A 26,701-nucleotide genomic window follows, 5' to 3' on the forward strand; every position below is an offset into this window, starting at 1 on the left:
AGCAATGTCGCGATAGGCTACAATCCGACGTTTATCAAAGTCGGAAACGTGATGGTACGCATTTTTCCTCCTTACACGAGGCATTACAACAACGTTTCACCAGGCAACGCCGGTCAACTGTTGTTTGTGTATGAGAAATCGGTTGGAAACATTCCTCATGTCAGCAAGTTGTACGTGTCGGCAGCGCACCTTGCGTGAATGCTCTGAAAAGTTAATCATTTGCATATCACAGCATCTTCTTCCTGTCGGTTTTATTGGGCGTCTGTTGCACGTCATCTTCGTGGTGTAGCAATTGTAATGGCTAGCAGTGTACATTTATTTAAACATTAAGACATAATATGAGCTTCTTAGAGACGTAAACGACCACTTTGTTTCGTCAGTAGCAGAAATAAAGCCAACAGAAAATAATATTCGGTACAGTAATATCATCTGTATCCTATGAGCTACAAAAACCACAATAGGTAGGCTATATTAGATTGCACATTAGGCTACGCACAATAATTACACTCTGTAGCTTGCATGTGCAGGCTTATCTTCACAGAGTCGGTACTCACACGTACGAATAGGGTTTGCTTTTTTAAAATAATTCTTCATTAATATCAATGTCGATTACATATCAGTAACCTGCTACCTAAGTAATTACTGGGACCTACGAATTTACAATAATGTTAACATGCAGCTAATGTATGACGGTGTTAACACAGTTCATTCTAAATGGGCAAGCTACTACTTTTACTTTAGCAAAGATGGTCAAAGCGATCACCTTGTATTTGCAAACACTTCGCCACTCGCTGAATCCTACTGCACTTTTATTCCAAAGTGTGACGGTGGGCCATCATGCTGAAACCATAGCTGTCGTCGAACACCATGTGGAACGCTTTTTAATGCATCAGAAAAAGTATTGCAATGACAAGTACGATACAGGGGTGCTTTCAACTTGTCCGGCAATAGGTAAGGGCCCGAAAGTACTCCTCCCACAGGCTTCTGCTAAAGCATGCCTGAAAGCCACGTTCACAGGTGACATATGGGTTGTGTTCCGACCAGTAATGGCTATTGTAGAAGTTGAAAATGCCTTCACGAGTGAAGCTAGATTCAGCTGACCATAGCACGTTATTTATAAAATTTTCATTATCTTCCACTTGGTGCAAAAGCCATTCACAAAACTGTACTCGTCGAATGCGGTCTTCTGGTCGCTCATGTTGAGTTAACGTGTAATCATACGGATGGAGATCTTCATCTTGCAGCATTTCAACAACCAGTCTTTGATATATCTAGAACAGTCGTTCAGCATCATGGGTTCCTCTCTGAGGTGGCTGGTGAACGGTTTCAAGAATGGCGTTCTCTGTTTATAGAGTACGTCTAGTCCTGGGCGAGGCTCTGTCCGTTACTTGCGGACGAAATTACCGGTTTCCCGAAGGTGCTGTTTCAGGAGACGAAAATCAGTCTTGTCGGGGTGCCGTCTTTCAGGGTACCGTGCAGAAAATTCACGAGCAGCAGCACCTTGGGGGGATCGGATGCACCGAGCACCAAAAGGATATAGACGTATTCATCGTTTGTGTACTCCATCGAGAAGCCGCCCTAAATGAACGTGACGGGACCAAATACGATTGTGCACTACGCGGTTAGTAGACAAATGCATGTAGTTTAATAGATCTCACTATCATGTAATAGGATATTGTCATGTGACAAAATGATGGCCTGCTTACGAATGACGAGAACTGTGGAACGGACGTAAAAAAAAAAAAAAAAAAAAGTAGTCTGGTGAGGATTCGAACCATCGCTCCATGGCAGGTGTGGGTCCCAGCAGTCTACTCAGTTAACGACGACGGCTGGTGTGGTAGCGGAGGAGTTGGGGGGAGGGGGGGGGGGGGGGTGATACACGTTCCTCCGTACCTTCCGTTGCGCTGCACGATGTGATACTGTTGCCAGCTCTTCGTTTTCATTCATGTGTTTCCAAAATGCACCCGATCTGATTTTGCCAGATAAACTTTTGTCTTGAAACTGTATGAGGAATCTCGTGCCGACCTCCAAGTGAGGTTTTTTTTTCTGCACTCTGTCCGAAAGCATAGACATTAGTTGCTAGTGGGCATTGAAATTAATCGATGGGTTAAGTTGAAAATTTGTGCTAGACCGGGAATCGAACCCGTATTTCTCCGTTTCTCGCGAAGCTTCTCTTTAGCCCCCTCTGCCATCTGGACACAGTCCCTGCTCGACCCAAATTTACAACTATCCACACACTACTGACACAGTGCCGCTTCCCATTTCCCTCACTACTCGCATCGATCGCTGATTCATGTAGGAGTTTGGGCTTGTTTGTGCATCTGTACTGAAAGGATCGTTGGCCGTCTTATGGCGTCTGTTCTTTCGGACCTTTCCGAAAGAGCATACATTATCGTTGATCCTGGAGCAAGAGAAAGAGAGAGAGAAATATACTATTACTACAAGTTATTCGCTATCCTAGCCAAGGTCGCTAGCTTCTTTGGTAGCGTTCGATTCGGAAATAAGTCGGTGGTGGTGGTGGTTAGTGTTTTAACGTCCCGTCGACAACGAGGTCATTAGAGACGGAGCGCAAGCTCGGGTTAGGGAAGGATTAGGAAGGAAATCGGCCGTGCCCTTTCAAAGGAACCATCCCGGCATTTGCCTGAAACGATTTAGGGAAATCACGGAAAACTTAAATCAGGATGGCTGGAGACGGGATTGAACCGTCGTCCTCCCGAATGCGAGTCGAGTGCGCTAACCACTGCGCCACCTCGCTCGGTGAAATAAGTCGGTTCGAGGCCTGGTGGTGGTGAAGTTTTCACTGTCAGTATTTGGTCGGCAAAGGGAGGTGAGATGGTGGCATAAAGTTCCTGATCAGCAATCTTTGTTCCTATATTCTGTATTAAATTCCAAACCTCTTCGCAGTGTCTCATGAAGTGAGGGCAGGTTACACTGTTCGTTTATGGTGATCCGTTCGTCGGGTGGAAACATTAAGCTCCGCCACCCTCATAGTGCTATCTGAGAGGACTGCTAGGTTTCACCCTCTTCCTGCTCTCATCATCATCATTATGTAACACTGTATTATACAGGTAGGTCTATCCATTACACTCACCTACATTCTACAATTAAATATACGGCACAACTCTCACATATCCACAAGGGAAGTGGCCAACGTACGCGGAGGAGGAACACTCTATCCGACAGGCAGCTGAACCCATCCCGTAGGATATCCCAGCCAACAATGCTGGACGACCATTTTTTTTAGTGTGACTTCAGTCAGTAGTATGTTGGTGACCAGATGCCTGATGCAGCAGCAATGTCCAGTGCTAACCGGTGCTATAGTTGTGAAATGGACTGCAGACCATCAATGTAGCGAAGAGGCAGTGAGTGTGTGATGTAGCTCTTGAAAACGGGCATTTTGTGTGTACGTTACAGTGGACATTGTAACTACAGTAGTTAGTTGGGTACAAATGTAAAAAAGTCTGCCGGCCGTAGTGGCCGTGCGGTTCTAGGCGCTCAGTCCGGAACCGCGTGACTGCTACGGTCGCAGGTTCGAATCCTGCCTCGGGCATGGATGTGTGTGATGTCCTTAGGTTAGTTAGGTTTAAGTAGTTCTAAGTTCTAGGGGACTGATGACCTCAGAAGTTAAGACCCATAGTGCTCAGAGCCATTTTTAAAAAAGTCTAGTTACTGTGGTTTACTATCTATCCTTACCCCAATAGAAACAGGAGATAGGAACACATTGTTTCAAAGGGTTTTTCCTGTGGTACGATAACAGTTCGTCACCGACATTCAAATCATTATCGATCTCGCCCTCCGTACTCGTCCTATGGGGTGCAGGGAAAATTTAGAAAAAAACTGCATGGACAGGAGTTAATAGTTTTCTTTTTCTCCTCTTCCTTACGCTCTTTGTGACATCAAGTCCTGTTAATGGTGACACAAGTTTTCTAATCTTATGTAGTGGACAGATCATGCTGCTACATGTTTATCAAACATTTTAGTCTGGCGAAATGTACATAGCTTTGCGTAAATTTGTGAGTGCTACAGTGTGGCCGAAACTTAGGATTAACCAAACATTCAGCCGGACTAAAGAAAATGATCTGACACATGGTTCCTAGTCTCTCAAGTCCACGGGTTCCAACAGGACTGCTGCTCACTTCCCCATATCTGGCAAACGTCCTGCGCTTAATGCGTGCCACTAAGCTGCCCGTGTCAAAAGATAGGCTGCTGTAACCTTATCTGCCAGTGACACACCTGAACTCATAAACCGCACCGTAAAGTCTCTAGGTGAAGCGTCGCTGAGAACAGCCCATAAACGTCGGTACTTCGCGTTTCTATTTTAAGCTGGCATTGCTAAATGAGATGTCCCTTCTTGCCGTCGTAAATGTGTCCTTACGTATTTAATAAGCCAAGTGATCATTCCCGCTGGGGATAAAGTGATTTTTTTCCCTAATATACTTGTTCATGCTCAAATCCTAACGTGACTTGTGATGGCAAAGCCTGTTTCCTGCTAAACAGTTTTCTACATTTGATGCTGAGCTGTTCTCAGCTTTGATCCGAAAGACTTACACGTAAAACGGGACGGACTCATAATAAAAGATTATCATAGTCGCAAGTAGATAGCCACACCTGCCTTCCTTTCTTCACCTGTAACGAGTAAGTCACCGCAAGTTTCGATTGCGCTCATAACGCCAAGTTTTGCAGACCATTTGTAGAAAATATGGTTTGAGGAATCGTAATAAAATAAAATGCTGCGTTCCTACATAAGAGAGCAAGTACGAATGAAACAGTACAGTTTCTTATTAGTTGAGAACTCTTGGGAACTCATAGCGTGTTCAGCGTTCCTATTTTATGAAATGTCGACCTTATCACTACTACAATACAGCATATTTATATATAAATTAATAAACTGCTATCTACCTACGAAGCCGTCCAGTTCAGTATCAAGCTTTCGACGTACAATACATTCTGAATTCCCATCTTAGGCAACTATCGTCACTTTATTTCCAACTGAAATGGACCTATTAACATTGTGAGACAATCTTCAGCACGATAAACTGCTGTGTTATGGTTATAGTTACAACAATTTCGTGTGCATCAATGGCATTAACTTCATTTAGAGTTCCAACATCTACAATCACTGATACACATTATGAAAACGACAGTTAAGCTTGTTTTGTGCAGCGATTGTCGTGTCAGTCAGACTTTTTGTTAATATCAAATTAGTGAATAGAGGAAAAGATATCTTACTCTAAAGTAAAGCAGAAACCGATTGTGTCTGTTTCCCGTTACTTTTTCTGACATTAGATATCCACTGATATTACTGATCCGAACAGGAAAGTGATACTGTTTCCAAGTGACATTTCTTTGTCAACATTTGTCATGAAATGTAAAAAAAAAAATAAAAAAAATAAAAAAACTCATTGCATATAACATGACATTCGCTAACGAGAAAAATTGATATCGCCGTTTCGTAACCTCGTTCATCGCCAGTGCGTGAAAAAATCTTTTTCGCATGATGTTTGACTGCCAAATAATATAGGTCGATGAAACTTGGGCCAGACATAGAAAGAACCGCTAACGCGTAGCACAGAAGGTAACTGAAATAAATACGCAATGAGACGGGCAGTATTGACACTTTTATTCAGAGAACATAATTACACTGAAGTCACCGCAGTTTATAATGGTCCCCTGGGCATTACGAAAGGCGGCACATGGTTCCTAATGTCCGCCTCAATAACTGAATGGTCAGCGTGACGGACTGCCCTCCTCAGAGGGCCGATTTCGGCTGGGTTGGGGATTTTCTCCGCACAGGGACTGGGTGTTGTGTTGTCTTCATCATCGTTTCATCCCCAGCCGGCGCGCAGGTCGCCCAATGTGGCGTCGACTGTCATAAGACCTGCACCAAGGCGGCTGGGCCTGCCCCGTTAGGGGCCTTCCGGCCAAAGACGCCAAACGCTCATTTCCTTTTTTCCGTGGTTCCTAATACTGTGTGTGATCACCACAGACGGCAGCGCATGCTTTGCAACGTGCTCCTATGCTGGCCACCAGGGGAAGAAGGAATTCTTGTGGTAGAACGTTCCATTCCTCCAATAGCATGGTTGACAGTTGCTATATGGTCGTTGGTGTATGTGGACGTGCTGCAATACATTTTTCTAATGCACCCCACACTTAGTCTATGGGATTTAAGTCGGGGGAACGGTCAGGCCAGTCTATTCGCCCAATATCGTAGAGCTCCTCGACATGCGCAGTTCGATGCAGCTGCGCATTGTGATCCATAAAAACGAAGGCAGGGCCGAATGCACTCGTGAGAAGATGCACATGGTGAAGGAGTACAGTGTCATAAAAACGTTGGCCGGTGAGTGTAACGTGTTCAAAGATTTGGAGGCCAGTGCGTCTTTTGCAACTGTATGTCTCTGCACACCATAACACCTGGACCACCAAAACGACCATGTTAGATATTTCTGGGCGTATTCTCCTCTGGCGAGAGATGGGAACACTTAACGCACACCGGAACACTCTCTAACATTATCGTTTTGGTGGTCCAGTTGTTATGATGTGGGGAGGCATAACTTTGCATGGGTGTGCTGACGTCCAAACCTTTGAACTAGGTACGCTCACCAGTCAACATTATTGTGACACTGTACTACGTTCCCAAGTGCCTCTTTTCAGGGGTACATTCGACTCTGATTTCATTTTTATGGATAGGAGTGCCCGCTAGCCTTGAACAACGCAGGCGGAGGAGCTCTTGGAATCAGAGCGTATTCGGCGAATAGATTGGCCTGCAGTTCACCTAACTTAAATCCCATCGAACATGTGTGGGATACGTTGGGAAGACGTACTGCAGTACATCCAGATGCACCATCGATCATCCAGCAGCACTCAACCGCGCTGGTGGAGGAATGGAACGCCCTACCGCAAGAACTCTTTGCCAGCCTTGTGATCAGCATGGGAGCACGTTGCAGAGCTTGCGTTGCCAGCCGCAGTGATCACACACCCTATTAAGATCATGCCCCGCCATTTGTAATGTCCACAGGACAATCATAAATCGTAGTGACTTGAGTATAATTATTGTCTTTGAATAAGAGCGTCATTTATACTCATCTCATTGCGTATTTCTTTCGATTACTTTCTGTGCTGAACTGTACTGTACTATATTGCTGCAGTTATTTTTATGTCTGGTCCAAGTTTCATCGAGTTATGTTACTCGGCAGTGATACACCATGCAAAAGTTATTTTTATCCCTAAGTTTTGCACACCACTATACTTCGCAGACGACTGAAAGTTCTTGACATAGCGATTGTTACAGTATAAAGGATTATTTTGAAGTCATGATCACAACAATGTGATAATTACAAGGTGTGTTCCATAAGTAATGCTACCAAATTCATAAAAAAATAATTTATTGGATATATTCGTACAAATACTCAAAAATTTTCCAAATAGCACCCTCTTCCGTCGATACACTTCTGGAGGCAGTGTTTCTATGTCTGGATGGCATCCTGGAATGCCTTTTTCGGAATGTCCTTTACAGCTGATGTAACATGAGCCTGGATGCTTTCAGTCGTGTCCCGATGTTTTTTTTTTTCATGACTCCTTTTAACGGAGGACACAACAAACAAGTCAGCGGGAGCCAGGTCAGGACTGTAGGGAGGCTGGGGAACCAATGGGGTCTTGGTCATGGCCAGGAAGTTGTTGAAAATAAAGGTGCAGTGACTCGGCGCGTTGTCCTGGTGAACTTTCCACGTGTCCTTGATGTCGCTTTGCCAGCGCGAGACCCTCCTTTTCAGTCTTTTGAGCACTTCCAAGTAGAAATCTGAGTTCACTGTAGTCCCGGTAGGTACGAATTCGTGGTGGACAATGCCTCTGACGTAAAAGAAGACAATGAGCATGGTTTTGATCCTCGACTTGCTCATGCGTGCCTTCTTGGGACGGGGCGACGATGGGGTGTGCCACTCTGAACTCTGCCTTTTTGTCTCAGGGTCTTACTCAAAACTCCAAGACTCATCACCAGTAATAACCGAGTGTAAAAAATGAGGATCATTTACGCACATTTCCAACATTCCTCGGCACCGAAGCACTCGCATGTGCTTGTGTTCGTCGGTCAAATCTTCGGCCACAATGCGGAAAAGGTTGTTTTTTACATGTTTGGAGTTTGTGCTATCAATTGATGGCTTAGCCGTTTGTCAGAGTTCAAACAATCGCGCACACGCGTCACATTTTCGTTGACTCGTGCGGTTGATGGCCGTCCACTTCGAGGTTCGTCGGTGATCTCCTCTCGCCCTCCATGAACGACTTGTGCCATCGGAAAACTTGTCATTTGGACAAGCAATCGGTCCCAAAGGCATTCTGAAGTAATGGAAACGTTTCGATGGCGGACTTCCTAAGTTTAACGCAAAATTTGATAGCGTACCGTTGCTCTACAGAATGACCCATTGTGCCGCGTTACATAAACTCAAAACGGGGTTGACGGAAACTCACGTCGTGACTCTCCGGTAGTTCGCAGCCGAATGAGACAAAGAGCGTTTTGAAGCTAACATCCCCCTCCACTTAGCCCAGCCGGTTACAGCAAGCTGTGGTGTACCATTGCGTCAGAAGAAAATTGGTCGCATTACTTACGGAACACACTCTGTATGCGTTACTGGGTTGTAAGGATTTTGCCGTGGCTTTCATTCTAGCGACATTAGGGATGCGAGCGGGTCGCGGAATGATGGAAGCTTCGCTATTGAATTATGTTTTACGCGTGAACATCGACCACTCAGATTTACCCCAAATTTCTGAGATGAATTTTGGCTATAATTATAGAAACATATCGAACACTAACATGCAATAGTAGAGTATTCCTATGGGTAATATAGATGGCAAGTTAAATGCAGGCGGAGATACGTATAGGCCGTGGTGTTTTTGGCGTGTTTATTGCTTCGAAAATATCGGCACGTATTTGCAAATAGGCAAGCATTTGCAGAGGAGTATTTACATAGATGAAAAACAAACTCAACATTTATTTGTGCTTTTTCATGTGTTTATCTAGGTACTGGCTTCACTTTTGTTATCTCATTTAGTATAACTACTTTACTATACTTTCTTCACCGATGTTGCTTCATACCTGAATGTACTATGTAACGAATAATCAGGGGAGGAACACACTACGTATTGTTTAGAGGCGAAAAGAAATTTAATGTTTCCGGCTTCGATGGGTCGTAATGCGTGTGGAAGAAATAACTATCTTAACTGGATGCCGGCAATATGGAGGAATCTATCAAACATGGTGGTGGCGTTATCGTGCTTGTGTTGCAAGTCGCCAAATGCCGCCAGAAAGTTATCAGTCTCGTCGGATTAGGGAAGGATGTCGGCCGTGCCCTGTCAAAGGAATCATGCCGGCATTTGCCTGTAGCGATTTAGGGAAATCACGGAAAACCTAAATCAGGATGGCCGGACGCGGGATTGAACCGTCACCCTCCCGAATCCGAGTCCAGTGAGCTAACCACTGCGCCACCTCGCTCGGTAACCTCAAAGGAATCAAGTAAATGTAGCCTATAAACCTGTAAGCCGGTTCGTTACTCGAAATTTGGACCAGAATCGTGCAACACACGAAGACTTTCTTGTTAGAAGTAAGTTTTCGATTCTGGGGTACCTTTTGTCATTTCTTTATGTTTGGTTCGTTTATTTTAAATAATGTGGCAAATTCTTACTTCTTTTTTGGTGATAAGTGTGAATGAAACATTTCTATAATCATCCATGCCTATTTCCGCTGGTATCCTATCTTCGCATAATTCGGAGAGCTTGAGTACAGGTAATATTCATTCGATAGGAAAATACGTGGTGTAAGCGTGTTGCCGCACATTTGGCGTTGTTTGAAATGGCAGAGAGCCACACCTTGCCGTCCCTGCCAGTTGAGGTAGCTTAACCGCAGTGGGCGATGGAAGGACGGGTGTCGCGTTCCACTGTAGGAGTAGCTTCGGAACTGTCACGTTGGCACCCAGAACCCGCCATCATCCGCACTAACCGTACGCCTCCTTCTTATTTTCAGTTGTATACGTGATAAACAACTTCTGTGTGTTGATTGCTACTGTTGACATAATTGAGTTGAATTTTATCTTAAATTAATTTCTATCCATTATACCTTTCGAACTACGTGTCAGAATTCAGGCATACGTTCGATTATGTCGTTTTAATTAGTGGCTTCAGCGCCCTGTAAGGTGGTTTTCAAAGCAATACTCGGACGGAGATTCCTTTCACATTACTGTAATTTGAATGCATCCCGTAAGAGAGATAAATAAAAGCTATTAGAAAGATCACATAAACCGTAAAAGAAGCAACATGTCTACTAAAGAGACTGGCTACACTATGCTTGCCCGTCTTCTTGTGGAGTAATGCTGCGCGGTGTGGAATCCGTACCAAGTATAATTGACAGAGGACATCAAAGAGATTCACAGATGGGGAGCACGCTTTGTCTTATCGTGAAATAGAGTAGAGAATGTAACGCATGTGATAAACGAGTTTGGGTTCCAATCATTAAAACAAAGGCGTATTTTCTCGCGGCGAGTTCTTTTCACGAAATTTAAATAGTCAACTTTATCCTCCGAATGGCAAAATATTTTGTTGACTCGCATCTACACAAGGAGAAACGACCATCGTGATAAAATATGAGAAATCAGAGTTCTCACAAAAAGATTTAGGTAGTAATTTTTCCTTTTTTTCCTTTGTGATGACCGATGTGGCCGAGCGCTTGTAGGCGCCTCAGTCTGGAACCATGCGACCGCTACGGTCGCAGGTTCGAATCCGGCCTCGGGCATGGATGTGTGTGTTGCTGTCCTTAGATTAGTTAGGTTTAAGTAGTTTTAAGTTGTAGGGGACTAATGACCTCAGATGTTAAGTCCCATAGTGCTCAGAGCCATTTTTTTCCTTCGTGCTGTTCGAAAGTCGAACGGTTAAGAAACAGTCTGGAAGAGGTTCTATGAATCCTGTGCCAAACACTTAAGTGTGAATTGCAGGACCAATCATGTAGGTGCAGATGTTGATGTAAGTGTTTCCAATACCTAGCTATTCATTCGTAAGAGTACCTGCGTCATGACTTATTATCACGGGCGTCGTAGCATACTGCAGAACTGAGTTAGTGTCCCTATTCTGCCCTTTAGCGCAATGAGTCAAGAATCGATCTGGGTGGTGTGGACGACTGTGAGGAGAGCTCGAACGGTGTGGTGTTGCGTAAGCATTTCCAGTGACATCCATAACATCACAACGAAGTCAGAGAAGCCCAGTGTTGGATCATTGCCCCCTCCTCGCTCCCACCAGACAGATCAGCATCAGCAAGGGCACGGGCTCACATTCCATGAGACTTTGTGGAGAGGTTTAAGATTTATCGCGGGCCATTAGCGAAACGTAAGATGATCAATAGCTGTACGCTACCATCTCTCACACCCCCACTAGCTAAATATTGACGAAGAAGCGTGTTCACATCTGTGAGTGTAGTATTTGACGTAAACTGTTTGATGATATGTCGGCGTGTAAACAGTTGTCATATGTGTGCCGCGTGTGTTCCGTTACTTGTTTTGATGTCAGCCCTTGGCTGTAGAGGCGTCGCGTCTCTAGACTTTTTTGCAGGTTCTTTATTCGCGGCCCCCTACCTGAACTGTGGCAAACTTTTAAGGCTTTACTCCCCCTTCTGTGGAATCGGTTGCTCGGCTACAGAAGCCTAGCTGCAGAAGCCGCAGCACGTGTACTAGACGAGAGATTATTACTGCCTGATGAATGACATCTTGCCGAAGAAATCACCACAAGCTGCTACTTCAGAAAACATTTTACTTATGGACAATGTTCGGTCTCAAAAACATACTCTGGTGTTGGTCGCTAAATTCTTTTTATCGTGACTCCTCATAAGGCGTTCCGCTTTACATCATCATCAGATCTTATGGATACGCAGTATCTATCCGAGATTAAACATCTTACTCAACATCAGAGGGCAGTCTTTTGCTTTATGATGCGCCGCACGGCCAGAGCCAGAATGGCTATGATGTTGAGAAAGATGTTCAACTTTGACTACAGACTATGTATTCACAAGATCTGACGATACTGTAAAGCGAAACGCCATATAAAGAGGAACAATAAAAAGAATTTAGTGACTACGACAAGATTATTGAGCCAGACATCGTCGCAGAACCAGCGAAAGACGTCAAATCCAAAATAATGAAGTATGTACCACACCCGAAAATCTCATAGCAGTATAGAAAATCTAAGCACTGTATAAGTCCAAAGCGCTTTCGAATCTTCATTGTTAGATACGGTACACTTACTGAGGAATAAATTTAAAAAAAGTTAATTAACTGTGCACTTGGGCGTATTAAGGAGAGATGGTTCTGAATGAAAGTAAGCCACATATTTCCTGGATGGCCGACTTTACTCCTTCACTTACAATTCTAGCGCTGACTACCTTAGTTGCTTATCACCTACGATTCCTAGCGCTTCTGTCCTCTGTTCCGAAGAAATTCATTGCATATTAGTGTGTGTGTGTGTTCTTGTGTCAGATAAGTAATATTCGCGATTGGAATTAAACTCGTACTGCAAGAATCTGTCAGTCGGTAAGAACACAAGCGGGGGGCTCTTCGGACGAATCTTTTGTGATTTCGTGGCCGTTTCACTCCCACATCTACATACACACCTATTCTCCGCAAACCACCTTGCAGCGTGTGGCGGAGGTACTTTATGTACCACTGTCACTCCCCCCCCCCCCTCCCCCCCCTTCCACCCTTTTTTTCCGGTTTCGGTCGCGAATGGTTCGCACGAAGAACGATTGTTGGTAAGTCTCTGTGGGCTAGGTTCTCTAAATTTTTATCTTCGTGGCCTTTTCATGAGAGGTAAGTAGGAGGAAGTCATATATTTGGCGAATCATCTAGAACATACGCTCTCGGAACTTTAACAGTAAGCCACACTATAATGCAGAACGCCTCTCTTGCACCGTATGCCACTGGAATCGGGTGGTCATTTCCGGGACACTATCGTGGAACCTGCAACAAAGCACGCAACTCTTCTTCGGATCTTCTCTGTCTCCTCTACCAATACTATCTAGTACGAATCCGACAATGACGAATAATACTCAAGTATTGGCTGAATGAGGGTTTTGTAAGCTACTCCCTTTGTTGACGAACTACATTTCCCGAGGGTACTTCCAGTGAATCTCAGTCTGGCAGCTGCCTTTGCTGCAATTAGTTTTATGTGGTCGTTCCACTTAAAATCACTCAGTACGCATACTCCTATATATTTTATGGAAGTTACTGCTTCCACTGATTGTTCTGCAATCGGGTAATCGTACAATAATGGGTCTTTCTGTCTATGTACACGCAATACATAACATTTCTTTATGAGGGTCAGTTACCTCTCCCTGCACCAAGTGTGGATCCTCTGCTTGTCATAACTGCTAACCGAGTTCATACTTCTCTGCTTCATTTCCCGGTAAGTGCTTCAAACCCCACACTGAATCTTCCTGATAGATGAAAATAGTGTGCCAGATCTGTGTTCGAAAGAGAACTTTGGCTTTTGTTAGCAAGGACCTACCAGATGAGCCATAGGCAGACGCCTCACGGAGCAGACGTGTCTTCACTGTCAGTACTGTATATGGCTTAGTCTGTCAATAACATTGCGAGCCGTCCGCTGTGACCGAGCGGTTCTAGGTGCTTCAGTCGGGAACCGCGCTGCTGCTACGGTCGCAGGTTCGAATCCTGCCTCGGGAATGCATGTGTGTGATGAACTTAGGTTTGTTAGGTTTAAGTAGTTCTAAGTCTAGGGGACTGATGACCTCAGATGTAATGCCACATAGTGCTCAGAGCCATTTGAAACCAGTTGAATAACATTGCACCTGAGTGTACGCTCAAGTTAGAGTGTAAGTGTAAGCGTGTAGAGTGTAAGCGAGCAATATACTGCTTGACTCCTCTGTGAAGGTATGTTCTCGAAACTTCAACAAAAGCCCGTACAGAGCTACTGAGCGTCTCTCTTGCAGAGTCTTCCACTGGAGTTTATCATCTCCGTAACGCTTTCGCGATTACTAAATGATCCTGTAACGAAGCGCGCTGCTCTCCGTTGGATCTTCTCTATCTCTTCTATCAACCCTATCTGGTACGGATCCCACATCGGTGAGCAGTATTTAAGCAGTGGGCGAACAAGTGTACTGTAACTTACTTCCTTTGTTTTCGGAGTGCATTTCCTTAGGATTCTTCCAATGAATCTCCGTCTGTCATCTGCTTTACCGACGATTAATTTTATATGGTCATTCCATTTTAAACCACTCCTAATGTCTACTCCCAGATAATTTATGGAATTAACTGCTTCCAGTTGCTGGCCTACTATATTGTAGCTAAATGATAAAGGATGTTTCTTTCTATGCATTCGCAGCACATTACACTTGTCTACATTGAGATTCAATTGCCATTCCCTGCACCATGCGTCAATTCGTTGCAGGTCCTCCTGCATTTCAGTACAATTTTCGATTTTACGACCTCTCGATATACTACAGCATCATCCGCAAAAAGCCTCAGTGAACTTCCGATGTTATCCACAAGGTCATTTATATATATTGTGAATGGCTACGGTCCTAAGACACTCCCCTGCGGCACATCTGAAATCACTTTTACTTCGGAAGATTTCTCTCCATTGAGAATGGCATGCTGCGGTCTGTTATCGCCTGTGGGGAACTGCATCAAACGCCTTGCGGAAGTGAAGAAACACGGCATTTACCTGGAACCCGTGGTATGGCCCTCTGAGTCTATTTATGCTTGTGACGAAAATGCGGACACGTAGTAACGACGACACTCCACAGTCGCTTCTTGTGTTCGCGGGAGCGGCTGCTACACGGCTGCCGTACAAAGCACCGGGAAATCCCAGCAGTCCCCGTGACGTGCAGCCTTTCAGAGAACCACCTTTCTCCACGACAAAAGGATCTCGCAAACTTTTTCTCTCAGAGGATAAGAAACAGAAATATCAGACAGTAAGTACTAAAAAAGCCATAGTGGTAACACAGGTTACCGTCGGATCACCGAAGTTAAGCGCTGCCAATCTTGGCTAGTACCTGGATGGGTCACCGTCTGGGTCTGCAGATCGCTGTTGGTAAGCGCGGTGCACTCATACATTGTGAGGCCAATTGAGGACCTACTTGATTCAGAAGTAGCGGCCGGGAGAGCAGTCTGCTGTCAAACATACCCCTCCATATTCGCCTCCAGTGACGTCTAACGGCTGCCGATGACACTGTGGTCGGTCGGTACCGTTGGACCTTCCGAGGCCTGTGCGGCTGAAGTTTTAGGTACTAAAAACAAGAAATCAGGAGTGTTCGTCACAAATCGATTTAATGCTGCATGTCTGCCTTGTGATCGTGGGTAATGCCCGAAACGCGGAGCAGCTGTACCTTCACGTATGTCCATGCTTATCTAACAGCATTTTACAGTTCACAGTACTGAATTTGAGGCAAGCTGCTATTGCAAAGCAAACGTCGACTTGCCAGCACTGGATCTTGAACTTTGGACTGAGTAGCAGCTGGTCAGTTGCTCACTTACAGACGTGAAAGCAGCTTCTGGCATACCACAGTGGAGTGTTATAAGATCATTAGTGTTCACAGCATGTATAAAAGACTTAGGGGATAACGTCCGAATCTTCAAGAGGCTGTTTACGGAGCCGACTGGAGTGGCCGAGCGGTTCCAGGCGCTGCAGTCTGGCACGGCGCGATCGCTACGGTCGCAGGTTCGAATCCTGCCTCGGGCATGGATGTGTGTGATGTCCTTAGATTAGTTAGGTTTACGTAGCTATAAGTTCTAGGGGACTGATGACCTCAGAAGTTAAGTCCCATAGTGCTCAGCGCCATTTGAACCTGTTTACGGATGATGCTGTTGTGTATAGATAAGTCACTACCCTGGAACATTACAATGAAATGCAGAACACCTGCAGAGGATCGACGATTGGTGAAGAGGTTTGCAGTTCAACATAAACAAAAGTTGCTTTTTACTTGAAAATTGCCGAAAAAGCTAGTTAGTTTTTGATTACGCAGTTGTTGGAAAGTCACTGGTAGTAATAACATTCATTAAATATCTGGAAGTATACGTACTGAGCGGCCTAAAGTGGAACCGCCACATGAAGCTAGTGGTGGAAACACCAGATGCCGGATTGAGAGTCTTTCTAAGAATCATCGGGATGTAAAGTCCACTCAAGAAGAGGTACCTCACAAAAACCTCGTTTAACCGATACCTGAGAGTTGCTCCACCTGCTAAGTAAGACTGATGAATAGAGTAGATCCAAAGAAGAGCAGTGCATTTCGTCAAGGATTTGTTCAGTAAGCATGAAAGCTTCATGGAGGTGCTCATCCACCTCCTGTTGCAGACGCTACAAGAGAAGCATTGTGTATCACCGTGGGGTTTATTGGAAAATCCCACATGTAGAATATTCAACCAGCGAATTGTTTCATTATATATGTATCTCGCAAAAAAGACCATGAAGATAATCTACGTCTACATCTACATGGATACTCTGCAAATCACATTTAAGTGCCTGGCGGAGGGTTCATCGAACCACCTTCACAATTCTCTATTATTCCAATTTCGTATAGCGCGCGGAAAGAATGAACACCTATATCTTTCCGTACGAGCTCTGATTTCCCTTATTTTATCGTGGTGGTCGTTCCCTACTATGTAGGTCGTTGTCAACAAAATATTTTCGCATTCGGAGGAGAAAGTTGGTGATTGGAATTTCGTGAGAAGATTCCGTCGCAACGAAAAACGCCTTTCTTTTAATAATGTCCAGCCCAAATCCTGTATCATTTCTGTGACACTCTCTCCCATATTTTTTGATGTACTCCGTCAATTCTATTTAGGATCCCACATGGCGCAGCAGTGTTCTAAAAGAGCACGGACAAGCGTAGTGTAGGCAGTCTCCTTAGTAGGCCTGTTACATTTTCTAAGTGTCCTACCAATAAAACGCAGTCTTTGGTTAGCCTTCGACACAACGTTTTCTATGTGTTCCTTCCAACTTAAGTTGGGAAGATTCGAGCTTACTCTGAGGATTAACAACATTAGTTGTTGCCTCGCACCATCCGGGACTGGGACAGGCAAGGGAGAAGTGCTGCGTCAAATTCACTGGGCCACACACCTTAAGATAGATTGCGGAGCAAGGACGAAGATGTATATGTTAATGAAGAAATCATACACAGAAGTGTGAGTGCATGTTTGTGCTACAGAGAGGCGTAATATGGGAACCAGGCTGGTCTTTAGCTATCTTGTGTCAGTATCATCTGTTGTTGCTGCGACATTTGCACCAAATTGTATAAATCTTCTACATGCAGCTGCGTCTAAAACGGCCACTGGCTATCTGGCGCATGTGCATCAGAATTTCTGTCAGCAGCGAACTGCTCAGCCGTTTTCTTTCCACGGTTTTCGAACAATAGAGACGGACAGGATTTTATTTCAGTCAAACAATAGGGAGTTACAAGTTTTTATTCCAGCTAGGGAGAACGCGTGACGCCAGACAACAGGTTACGTAACGTCTAGTAGGTATTTCTATTATTATTGTAAGTGTTAACTTACGTGTTGTAGTGATTAGGAAATGACTGCGGTGATACCAACTAGGAGTTCATCGTTAGTTTATCGCTGATGTTCTGGGTCGCGATGCGGTGTCCTTATCTTGACAAACCCAAATAACTATTTGTCCAGAAGCCAAATAAAAAAAAATGTATCAAGCAAATGTTGTTTAGCTACCAAGGGGTCATTATTAAGTATGACTGATTTTCTTTTAACTTTGTTCGTTACGATTATATGAACTGTGGTATATCTTTCTTAAACTCCGCTCCATACTCTTTATTCGGTAATCCACCCCATCTCTTCAAGGCCTGTTCAGAAACAAATTACAGTATACTATTCACATAAACATGACGTTATTAAAAGCGTGACACAAAACTGACTTATACTCTCCAGTATTACCATACAGTGCTTGTAACCCGGGTAAAATAATTCGTCCACTTGCTGGAGTCGACATGAAACAAATGAAAACAAGAGGAAAATGCATAGCGATCATTCAGTCAGCCGTCTGCAGCCAAGACGGTTGACCGAATTACCCGAGTGGGAGCTATTTAAAAAAGACGTACTACTGTTCACATCTGCATAACTAACAAAGTTGCACAATGGCAGTCATGCTGATAAATGTCATCCTGGTAACTAAAAAACATTTGCTTGAAACATTTTTTTATTTTGCTTCTGGACAATAAGTTATTTGGGTTGATCAAGACATTTCCTATATCCTTGTGAAACGATATTTACGGATGAATAAAGCTGCTGCTAATACTACTACCACTACTATTAAATTGGACAGCATGTATAAAAGTTGTACAGGCGTGGATTAGGATTAACCAACATTGAGTGAGCAAGCTTTTATCGTTACGAATGCAGTTGTTATTAAATTGTTGACGATGTACAGCAGCCTGCCACAAATTTGTTTTAGGTTATTTTACTTAAAATGTACCGTTCAAAGTTTCGAATTTTTCACAATTCATTAGCAGACGATTTTCATGCTTTCGTCGAAACAAGTTATACATTTATTTCCTGTGAGTTCCTCTAGGATAAACAATAATTCGCAATTATAAACGTGCGATACATATTTGTGTTGGAATGCAAGCATCAGTGATTCTGTGTACGAGGAATCCGATAGTTTGATGTTAATGTTGTGGAGGTATGTAACATTAGATATATACGCACAGATAATGAAATTCGCGTAAATAACGGGGCGCTGATTTCCGTACGCGGTGATGGCGCCCGATAGCGACCAAAATGGGTTCCACAGGATTTACATCAGGCGAATTTGGTTGCCGAAAGTTCACCATAATGCTCCTCAAACCACTGTAACACGGTTCTGACTTCGAGACACGGACGATTATACTGATGAAAGATGACATTGCTGTCGAAGAAAATATCAAGCATGATGATATGCAGGTGGTTCGCAGCTGTCAGCGTGTTTTCGATTACTACCACAGGTCTCCTGCAAGCGCAGGAGAATGTCTCCCATAGCATAACACTCCTCCCACAAGCCTGCGTCCGTGGCGCACTGCACTTTTCGGACCGCCGTTCACTTCGATGACTGCTTTTGTGGAGATAACCATCGACGTAGTGTAGCAAAAATGTGATTCCCCCGAAGAGCCGACACGCTCCCGTTGATCCACGGTCGAATCCCGATGGACTCGTGTCCACTGCAATCGTAATTGACCATGTTGTTGGGTCAACATGTGATCACGTAGAGGTGGTCTGCTGCGGGGCTCCATGTTCAACAATGAACGGTGAACGGCGTGCTCCGAAACATTTGTACGTACGTCAGCATTGTGCGTTTTCGACAGGGATGCCACAGATCACCATCTATCCTACTTTACAGAGCAGACAAGCCTTCGAACCCCACGTTCTGTTAAGAGTCTTGGACGTCCAACCATGTATGGCATATTGGTAGTTTCACTGCCCTTCTACCTCTTTCCGTAGATGTTCACGACAGTAGCACGTGGACATTCGACCAGCCTCGCCGTTTCTGAGTACTCGTTCACAGGCTCTGCGTAATAATATTCCGCCCTTTGTCAAAGTCGCTTATCTCAATGGATTTCCCCATTTGCAGCCCATACTTTCGCTAGAGCGATCCCCCGTCCGTGTCTGCTGTGCTTGCATACTTTTGTTACCGTGCCGGGTGCACGCAACGCCAACAGGCGGCAACGAATGTCGCGGTGAGCAGTGGTCATAATGTTTTGGCTTATCTGTGTATACAGTTGTTTCATCTACAAACACGGCTACTGCAAGAGCAGCAAAACCAAACGATGAATAATAATTTGCTTACATTAATGCTTAGAATATCACATCAACATAATTCACTAGTCCTCTTGTAGTGTTGCAGTTCTTCTTGTTATGTCGGCGCTTGCTAGATATAAAATCGAGGTGTAGACTCAACATTACCAGTATTTCACTTAGCACTACGATTGTGAACACAGGTTCCCAGACTCTGGCAATACGTGTGTGTAAATGAGAGGAATGCTGTTTTTTCAGTCGTCTCCACCTACTCATGGAAAGTTAGAGTTTCTGTCATTTTTCCTTAGTAGAGGGCGTTTCGCATTCCTTCTTCCCTGCTCAACTCTCTGCGGCTTGCTGGTCCTACCTGTGGACTCAAGAAGCGAGTTAGATTTGTTGGTGGTAGCAGGTACGACCAGTCTGTGGCTAGGCGTTTTCAACTGGCTCAGATTAAAAAAAAAAATGGCTCTGAGCACTATGGGACTAACATCTGAGGTCGCTAGTCCCCTAGAACTTAGAACTACTTAAACCTAACTAACCTAAGGACATCACACACATTAATGCCCGAGGCAGGATTCGAACCTGCGACCGTAGCGGTCGCGCGGTTTGGCTCAGATAATTTCTGCATCTGGTCACTCAGTAAGTTCATCCCTATGGGCTCCCTCAAGCTGCAAGCGAGCAACTGAAAATCGTCCTGAGTTAAATAGCCTATAGTTCGTATTTTTCCAGAATTCCGAGCTATTTTTCAACTGCTTTCTTGTTACTTCGTTTTCCAAATATTAAGAAACTTTTAGACTGATGTACGTAGCAATATATACTGAAGTGACAAAAGTCATGGGACAACTCGTCATATCGTGGCGGACCTTCTTCTGCTCGGCGTAGTGCAGCGACTCGACGTGGCACGGACTCAACAAGTCGTTGGATGTTCCCGCAGAAACAATGAGCCACGCGGCGTCTATAGCCGTCCATAGTTGCGAAAGTGTAGCCAGTACAGGAATTTCTTCGCAAACTGACCTCTCGATTACGTCTCCTAAATATTCGATTGGATTGTTGTCGGGAGTTTTGAGTGCTCAAGTTCAAATGGCTCTGAGCACTATGGGACTCAACTGCTGTGGTCATTAGTCCCCTAGAACTTAGAACTACTTAAACCTAACTAACCTAAGGACATCACACACATCCATGCCCGAGGCAGGATTCGAACCTGCGACTGTAGCAGTCGCACGGTTCCGGACTGCGCGCCTAGAACCGCGAGACCACCGCGGCCGGCGAGTGCTCAAGTCATTCGCTCGAATTGTCTAGAGTGTTCTTCAGATCAGTCGCGAACAGTTGTGGCCCGGTGACGTGTTTGGGAACGTGAAGTCCATATGGAAATGACGTGTGGCTAGGGCCTCCCGTCGGATAGACCGTTCGCCTGGTGCAAGTCTTTCGAGTTGACGCCACTTCGGCGACTTGCGCGTCGATGGGGATGAAATGATGATGATAAGGACAACACAACACCCAGTCCCTTAGTGGAGAAAATCTCCGACCCAGCCAGAAATCGAACCCGGGCCGTTAGGTATGATATTCCGTCACTCTGACCACTCAGCTACCAGGGGCGGACATCAAGTCCATGAATAGTTGCAAATGGTCTACAAGTAGCCGAACATAACCATTTCCAGTCAATTATCGGTTCAGCTGGATCAGAGGACCCAGTCCATTCCATGTAAACACAGCCCACATCATTCTGGAGCCTCCACCAGCTTGCACAGTGCCTTGTTGACAACCCGGACCCACGGCTTTGTGGAGTCTGCGCCACAATCGAACCTTACCGTCAGCTCTTACGAACTGAAATCGGCGCTCATGTGACCAGGCCACGGTTTTCCAGTAGTCTAGGGTCCAACCGATATGGTCACGGGCCAAGGAGAGGCGCTGCAGGAGATTTCGTGCTGTTAGCGAAGGCACTCGTGTCTGTCGTCTGCTGCTATAGCCCATTAACATCAAATTCGCCACACCGTTCTAACGGATACGTTCGTCGTACGACCTACAGTAATTTATGCGGTTATTTCGGGCGGTGTGGCTTGTTCTTAGCACTGACAACTCTACGCAAACGCCGCTGCTCTCGGCTATGAATGGAAAACAATCAGGCACTGCGTTGTCTGTGGTAGGAGGTAATGCCTGAAATTTGCTATTCTCGGCACACTCTTGACAAAGTGGATCTCGGAATATTGCAAAATGGCTCTGAGCACTATGGGACTTAACATCCATGGTCATCAGTCCCCTAGAACTACTTAAACCTAACTAACCTAAGGACATCACACAATAGCCAGTCATGACGAGGCAGGGAAAATCCCTGACACCGCCGGGAATCGAACCCGCGAACCTGGGCGTGGGAAGCAAGAACGCTACCGCACGACCACGAGCTGCGGTCTCGGAATATTGCATTCCATAACGATTTCGGAAATGGAGTGTCCCATACGTGTAGATTTGTGTGCAGGGAAATACAGATTTTTGTTTAGAATCTTCACCAAAATGCTCTGAAGTATGCCTGGTTCTCGGAAAACATGCGTCGATTTCCGCGGACTGCGCTGAAATTATGTACGTATGGTATCAACATTCTGTCGCTACATGTCTACTGATTCTTGCTTTGTCACCATCATTACTAGTTCTTTAAAATTTTCATGCTAATATTGGATGCTCTTCATATCTGGCGGGCCTCGACCCAGGTACTTCATTACTGTGTCTGAACTGTAATAGGCGGCGATGTTTCATGAAACCACAACTCACAATCCGGTTTCCCCTGCATGGACGACATTGTGACAATAGCGCTTCTAAATTACGACACCTATAACGAAAGAGAGAGAAGAAATCAAAATCTGTCAAGTACATGTAGAAGTATAGGCACAAAAACTTCACGAATTAAGCTACCATTTGCAGCAAACCGCATAGCTGTATCTACGGTAGTTCCTCAGAAATAAATGTTGGTAGCCAGGGAAAGACTTTAGGCTCGCCCTGTGCTTGCAGAGTGGGCTGCAGTTTCGAGACAGTCAGCGTGTGGCGCGCGGCTGAGCCGTAGCGGGGAATGGCCGTGAGCGGCTGGCGCGGTTCCCGCGGAGCGCGTGGGCCACTTCCTCGCAGCCGCTCCTCTGCAGGCCCCCCGTGCAACGAGCCACTTAAAGCCGCCCACCCCACTCACAGCCGCAAGTGCCAGATCCGCTATCGTTTACCTGTCTGCCCTCAGTGCCATTAATTCCCATCTTCTGCGAATCTGTGGATAACTGAACAAAAACAGCACTCGAATTTTACACGAAAACAGAGCTCACGTGAATAGAATGGTGACCTGTAAACTGCGCTAGTGAAAACTTTGAGGACAGGTTCACTAATCCCCCTGTCCGGACTCCGAAACTCGCCCGCCGTGTAGAAAAGCAGAGGAGTCTTACCTGGGGTAGTAGTCCATAATATCGTGTTATGACCAGGCGAAACTACTTTCGTCCGGTCACACCTGTGGGTTCTTTCAATGCTCTGGGGATGGTTCATTTTTAACTACAACATGTGAAATATTCCACTACTGGCCATTAAAATTGTTGCACCGCGAAGATGACGTGCTACAGACCTGAAATTCAGCCGACAGGAAGAAGATGCTGTGATATGCAAATGATTAGCTTTTCAGAGCATTCACACAAGGTGCTGACTTGAGGAAAGTTTCCAACCGATTTCTCATACACAAACAGCAGTTGACCGGCGTTGCCTGGCGAAACGTTCTTGTGATGCCCAGTGTAAGGAGGAGAAATGCGCAACCATCTCGTTTACGACCTTTCCTCTCAAGATTGCGGTTTATCGTATAGCGACATTGTTGCTCGCCTTGGTCGAGATCCAGTGACTGTTAGCGGAATATGGAATCGGTGGGTTCAGTAGGGTAATACGGAACGCCGTGCTGGATCCCAACGCCGTCGTATCACTAGCAGTCGAGATGACAGGCACCTTATCCGCATGGCTGTAACGGATCGTGCAGCCACGTCTCGATCCTTGAGTCAACAGATGGGGACGTTTACAAGACAACAACCATCTGCATGAACAGTTCGACGACGTTTGCAGCAGCATGGACTATCAGCTTGGAGACCATGGCTGCGGTTACCCTTGACGCTGCATCACAGACAGGAGCGCCTGCGATGGTGTACTCAACGACGAACCTGGGTGCACGAATAACAAAACGTAATTTTTTCGGATGAATCCAGGTTCTGTTTACAGCATCATGATGGTCGCATCCGTGTTTGGCGACATCGCGGTGAACGCATATTGGAGGCGTGTTTTCGTCATCGCCATACTGGCGTATCATCCGGCGTGATGGTATGGTTCAAATGGCTCTGAGCACTATGCGACTTAACTTCTGAGGTCATCAGTCGCCTAGAACTTAGAACTAATTAAACCTAACTAACCTCAGGACATCACAAACATCCATGCCCGAGGCAGGATTCGAACCTGCAACCGTAGCGGTCGCTCGGCTCCAGACTGCAGCGCCTAGAACCGCTCGGCCACGTGTGATACCCAGCTCGTCCACGAGACATAGAAAGCAGTAGGTACCGGCGCCTAGTTATTCCATGTTCCTTGACTGCCAGAAGGCGTTCGATACATTTCTGCACTGTCGCCTACTGAATAAAACACTATCGCACAGAATATCAAACATACTTTGTGCTTTTATTTAAGAATAACGAGCAAACAGAACACAACATGTCATTCTTAACGGAAAAAAATCTTCAGGCGTAAAAATAATTTCGGGTGTGCTCCAGGGGAATGTTACAGGACCATTACTTTTCTAAATATATCTAAACGTTCCAGTGGATAACATCGGGAGCTCAGTGAGGCAGTTGACCCTCAAAATAAACAAATGTAACTTATTACGCATAAACAGGCAAAAATACTCATTGTCATATGATCACATGATGACAGAACAATCAGGGAAAGCATGACATTAATTACAGATCTCGTAATATGCGTACGGAGCGATTTTAAGTGGCACGACTACATGAAACTAATCTCAGGTAAGGCAGATGCCAGACTAAGACTCAGTGTAAGAATCCCCAAGAAGAATCCACCCAAGAAGAAGGTAGTTTACAAACTTATCATTCTATATATTCTTTAATATTGCTCGTCAGCCTGGGATCTGCACATGATAAGATTGGTAGTGGAAACGGGGATGATCCAGAAAAGAACAGCGCGTTCCGTCACAGATTCATTTAGTAAGCGCGAAATCATCATGGAGATTCTCATACAACTCCACTGGCAGACGCTGCAAGAGAGGCGTTGTACATCACGGTTTAGTTTACTGGTAAAATTACGAGATCGTATGTTCCTTGAAGAATCAATCGTTGTAGTGCTTACCCCTACGTTTATCTCACGAAAAGACCATGAAGGTAAAATTAGAGAGATTCGAGGTCAAATAGAGGCTTATCAACTATCTTTCTTCCCGCGCACCATTCACGACTGGAACAGGGGAGAGTGAGGGGAGGAGAGAAAGTGGTACGAAAGTACCCTCCGCCACACACCGTACGGTGGATTGTGTAGTATAGATGTAGATGATCTCTCACGCCCTATTATTGTGACAGCTTTATCAAAAATGTTCTCATTTTCCCCCATAAATACAAGATGTTATTGAAAATAATTTTGTCGCATTGAATGTTAAGCTCTAACTAAAACGGAACGAAACAAGTAAACCTGCTTACAGGTCTTATCTCGCGCTTCTTTTCGTTTTAATTATAACATATAGCGCTAATTTTGATACTGTTCACTGTCTACCGGAATGATTAATTATTCTCTTCCCAGAATTTCAGTCGTTCACAGAAACCTTTCTTCTTTAAAAGGGTGATCTGCTGTCAACAAACTCATTAATTTGGTTTAATTAGCTTTTAAATGAAATATCGCGTTCAGAGTGAATGCTCGGCAGTAATTAATGTAATATAGAGTACATCATTAGACTAATATTACCCAATACCTCAATAATAAAGCGCCTTGATGAAGGACAAACGGGATCTCAGCAGTTTGACTTTATTCTGCAAGAAGTAAAGCCTGTCCCGTTCTCGTAAATACTTTGGCGATGGTGGCTAAGAAATTTCGGATTCAGCGGAGCCATTTTTGTCAACTGGGTGCAAAAATAAAGCAACCTATATCCTATGTCTTATGCTCGGTAGATTTATCATAAAAGATGTTACCCTTGGTAAATCACTGATATTCTGCAAGGCCTATGATCTCAGCAGCTAAATAAGAACAGGAAAGGCGCTAGAGATGCAGCTTGAAGTGCTGCGGGTAATTGATCCTATAAATTCCCGAACGCAGTATCTAACACATTTTTTCTTATGAATTACATAAAAATAATTTTCTGCAAACGTCAACAAATGACGAAAATTTGACTCAATATATTACAATTGCAGTTTCATTATTATCATTACATCGACCAACAAAGACAATGTTTTTCGTAATAAATAAATTTTTGTTAGTCTCATACATTTTGCTCTAAAGCGCAACCTTCTCAGTTAACCCGCTTGTAAGACAATATGTCACCATATATGCTCATCTAATCGAGAGGAAAGAGTGAAGTTACTTCTTCTTACCTGCTCTCCACTGCATCGTCGAACGATAATTTAACAATGTTAGCTAATTTTATAGTGTAGAATATTTAAAAAAAGTAATAAAACGAACGACACGGAAAAACTGGAGGATAAATGTTGACTGTTCCTTTATGCAATTCATTGTGTTTTCGAAAATGTTAATCTTTTACAGAATACCTAAACCGCCTTATCCTTTATGTTTGTTTCGCATTATCAATGTACATTGTTTGTTGTAAAGCAATTTCCGCTACTCGCATTATCCAATGACTTTAAGCTTCTTTAAAGTTTCTGTAATACCTAGGATATTACAATTTTGTTTTGACATTCTTTAATGAAAACTGTTTATTGCATGTACTTTAATTC

General features: G+C 44.5%; 1 protein-coding gene and 1 non-coding gene across 5 annotated transcripts in view; one reads left to right on the top strand and one right to left on the bottom strand.

Annotated features, from left to right (window-relative positions):
- The window catches only part of LOC126299499 (dedicator of cytokinesis protein 3), a 951,484-nt gene that overhangs the window by 743,014 nt on the left and 181,769 nt on the right, over positions 1-26,701 (top strand). The window lies entirely within an intron of this gene.
- Positions 2,683-2,755, bottom strand: Trnaa-cgc (transfer RNA alanine (anticodon CGC)). Its single transcript has one exon. It is a non-coding gene; the product is annotated as a tRNA-Ala (tRNA).

The sequence above is a fragment of the Schistocerca gregaria genome, chromosome X (assembly GCF_023897955.1).
Source record: "Schistocerca gregaria isolate iqSchGreg1 chromosome X, iqSchGreg1.2, whole genome shotgun sequence".
In the NCBI taxonomy this organism is placed as follows: domain Eukaryota; kingdom Metazoa; phylum Arthropoda; class Insecta; order Orthoptera; family Acrididae; genus Schistocerca; species Schistocerca gregaria.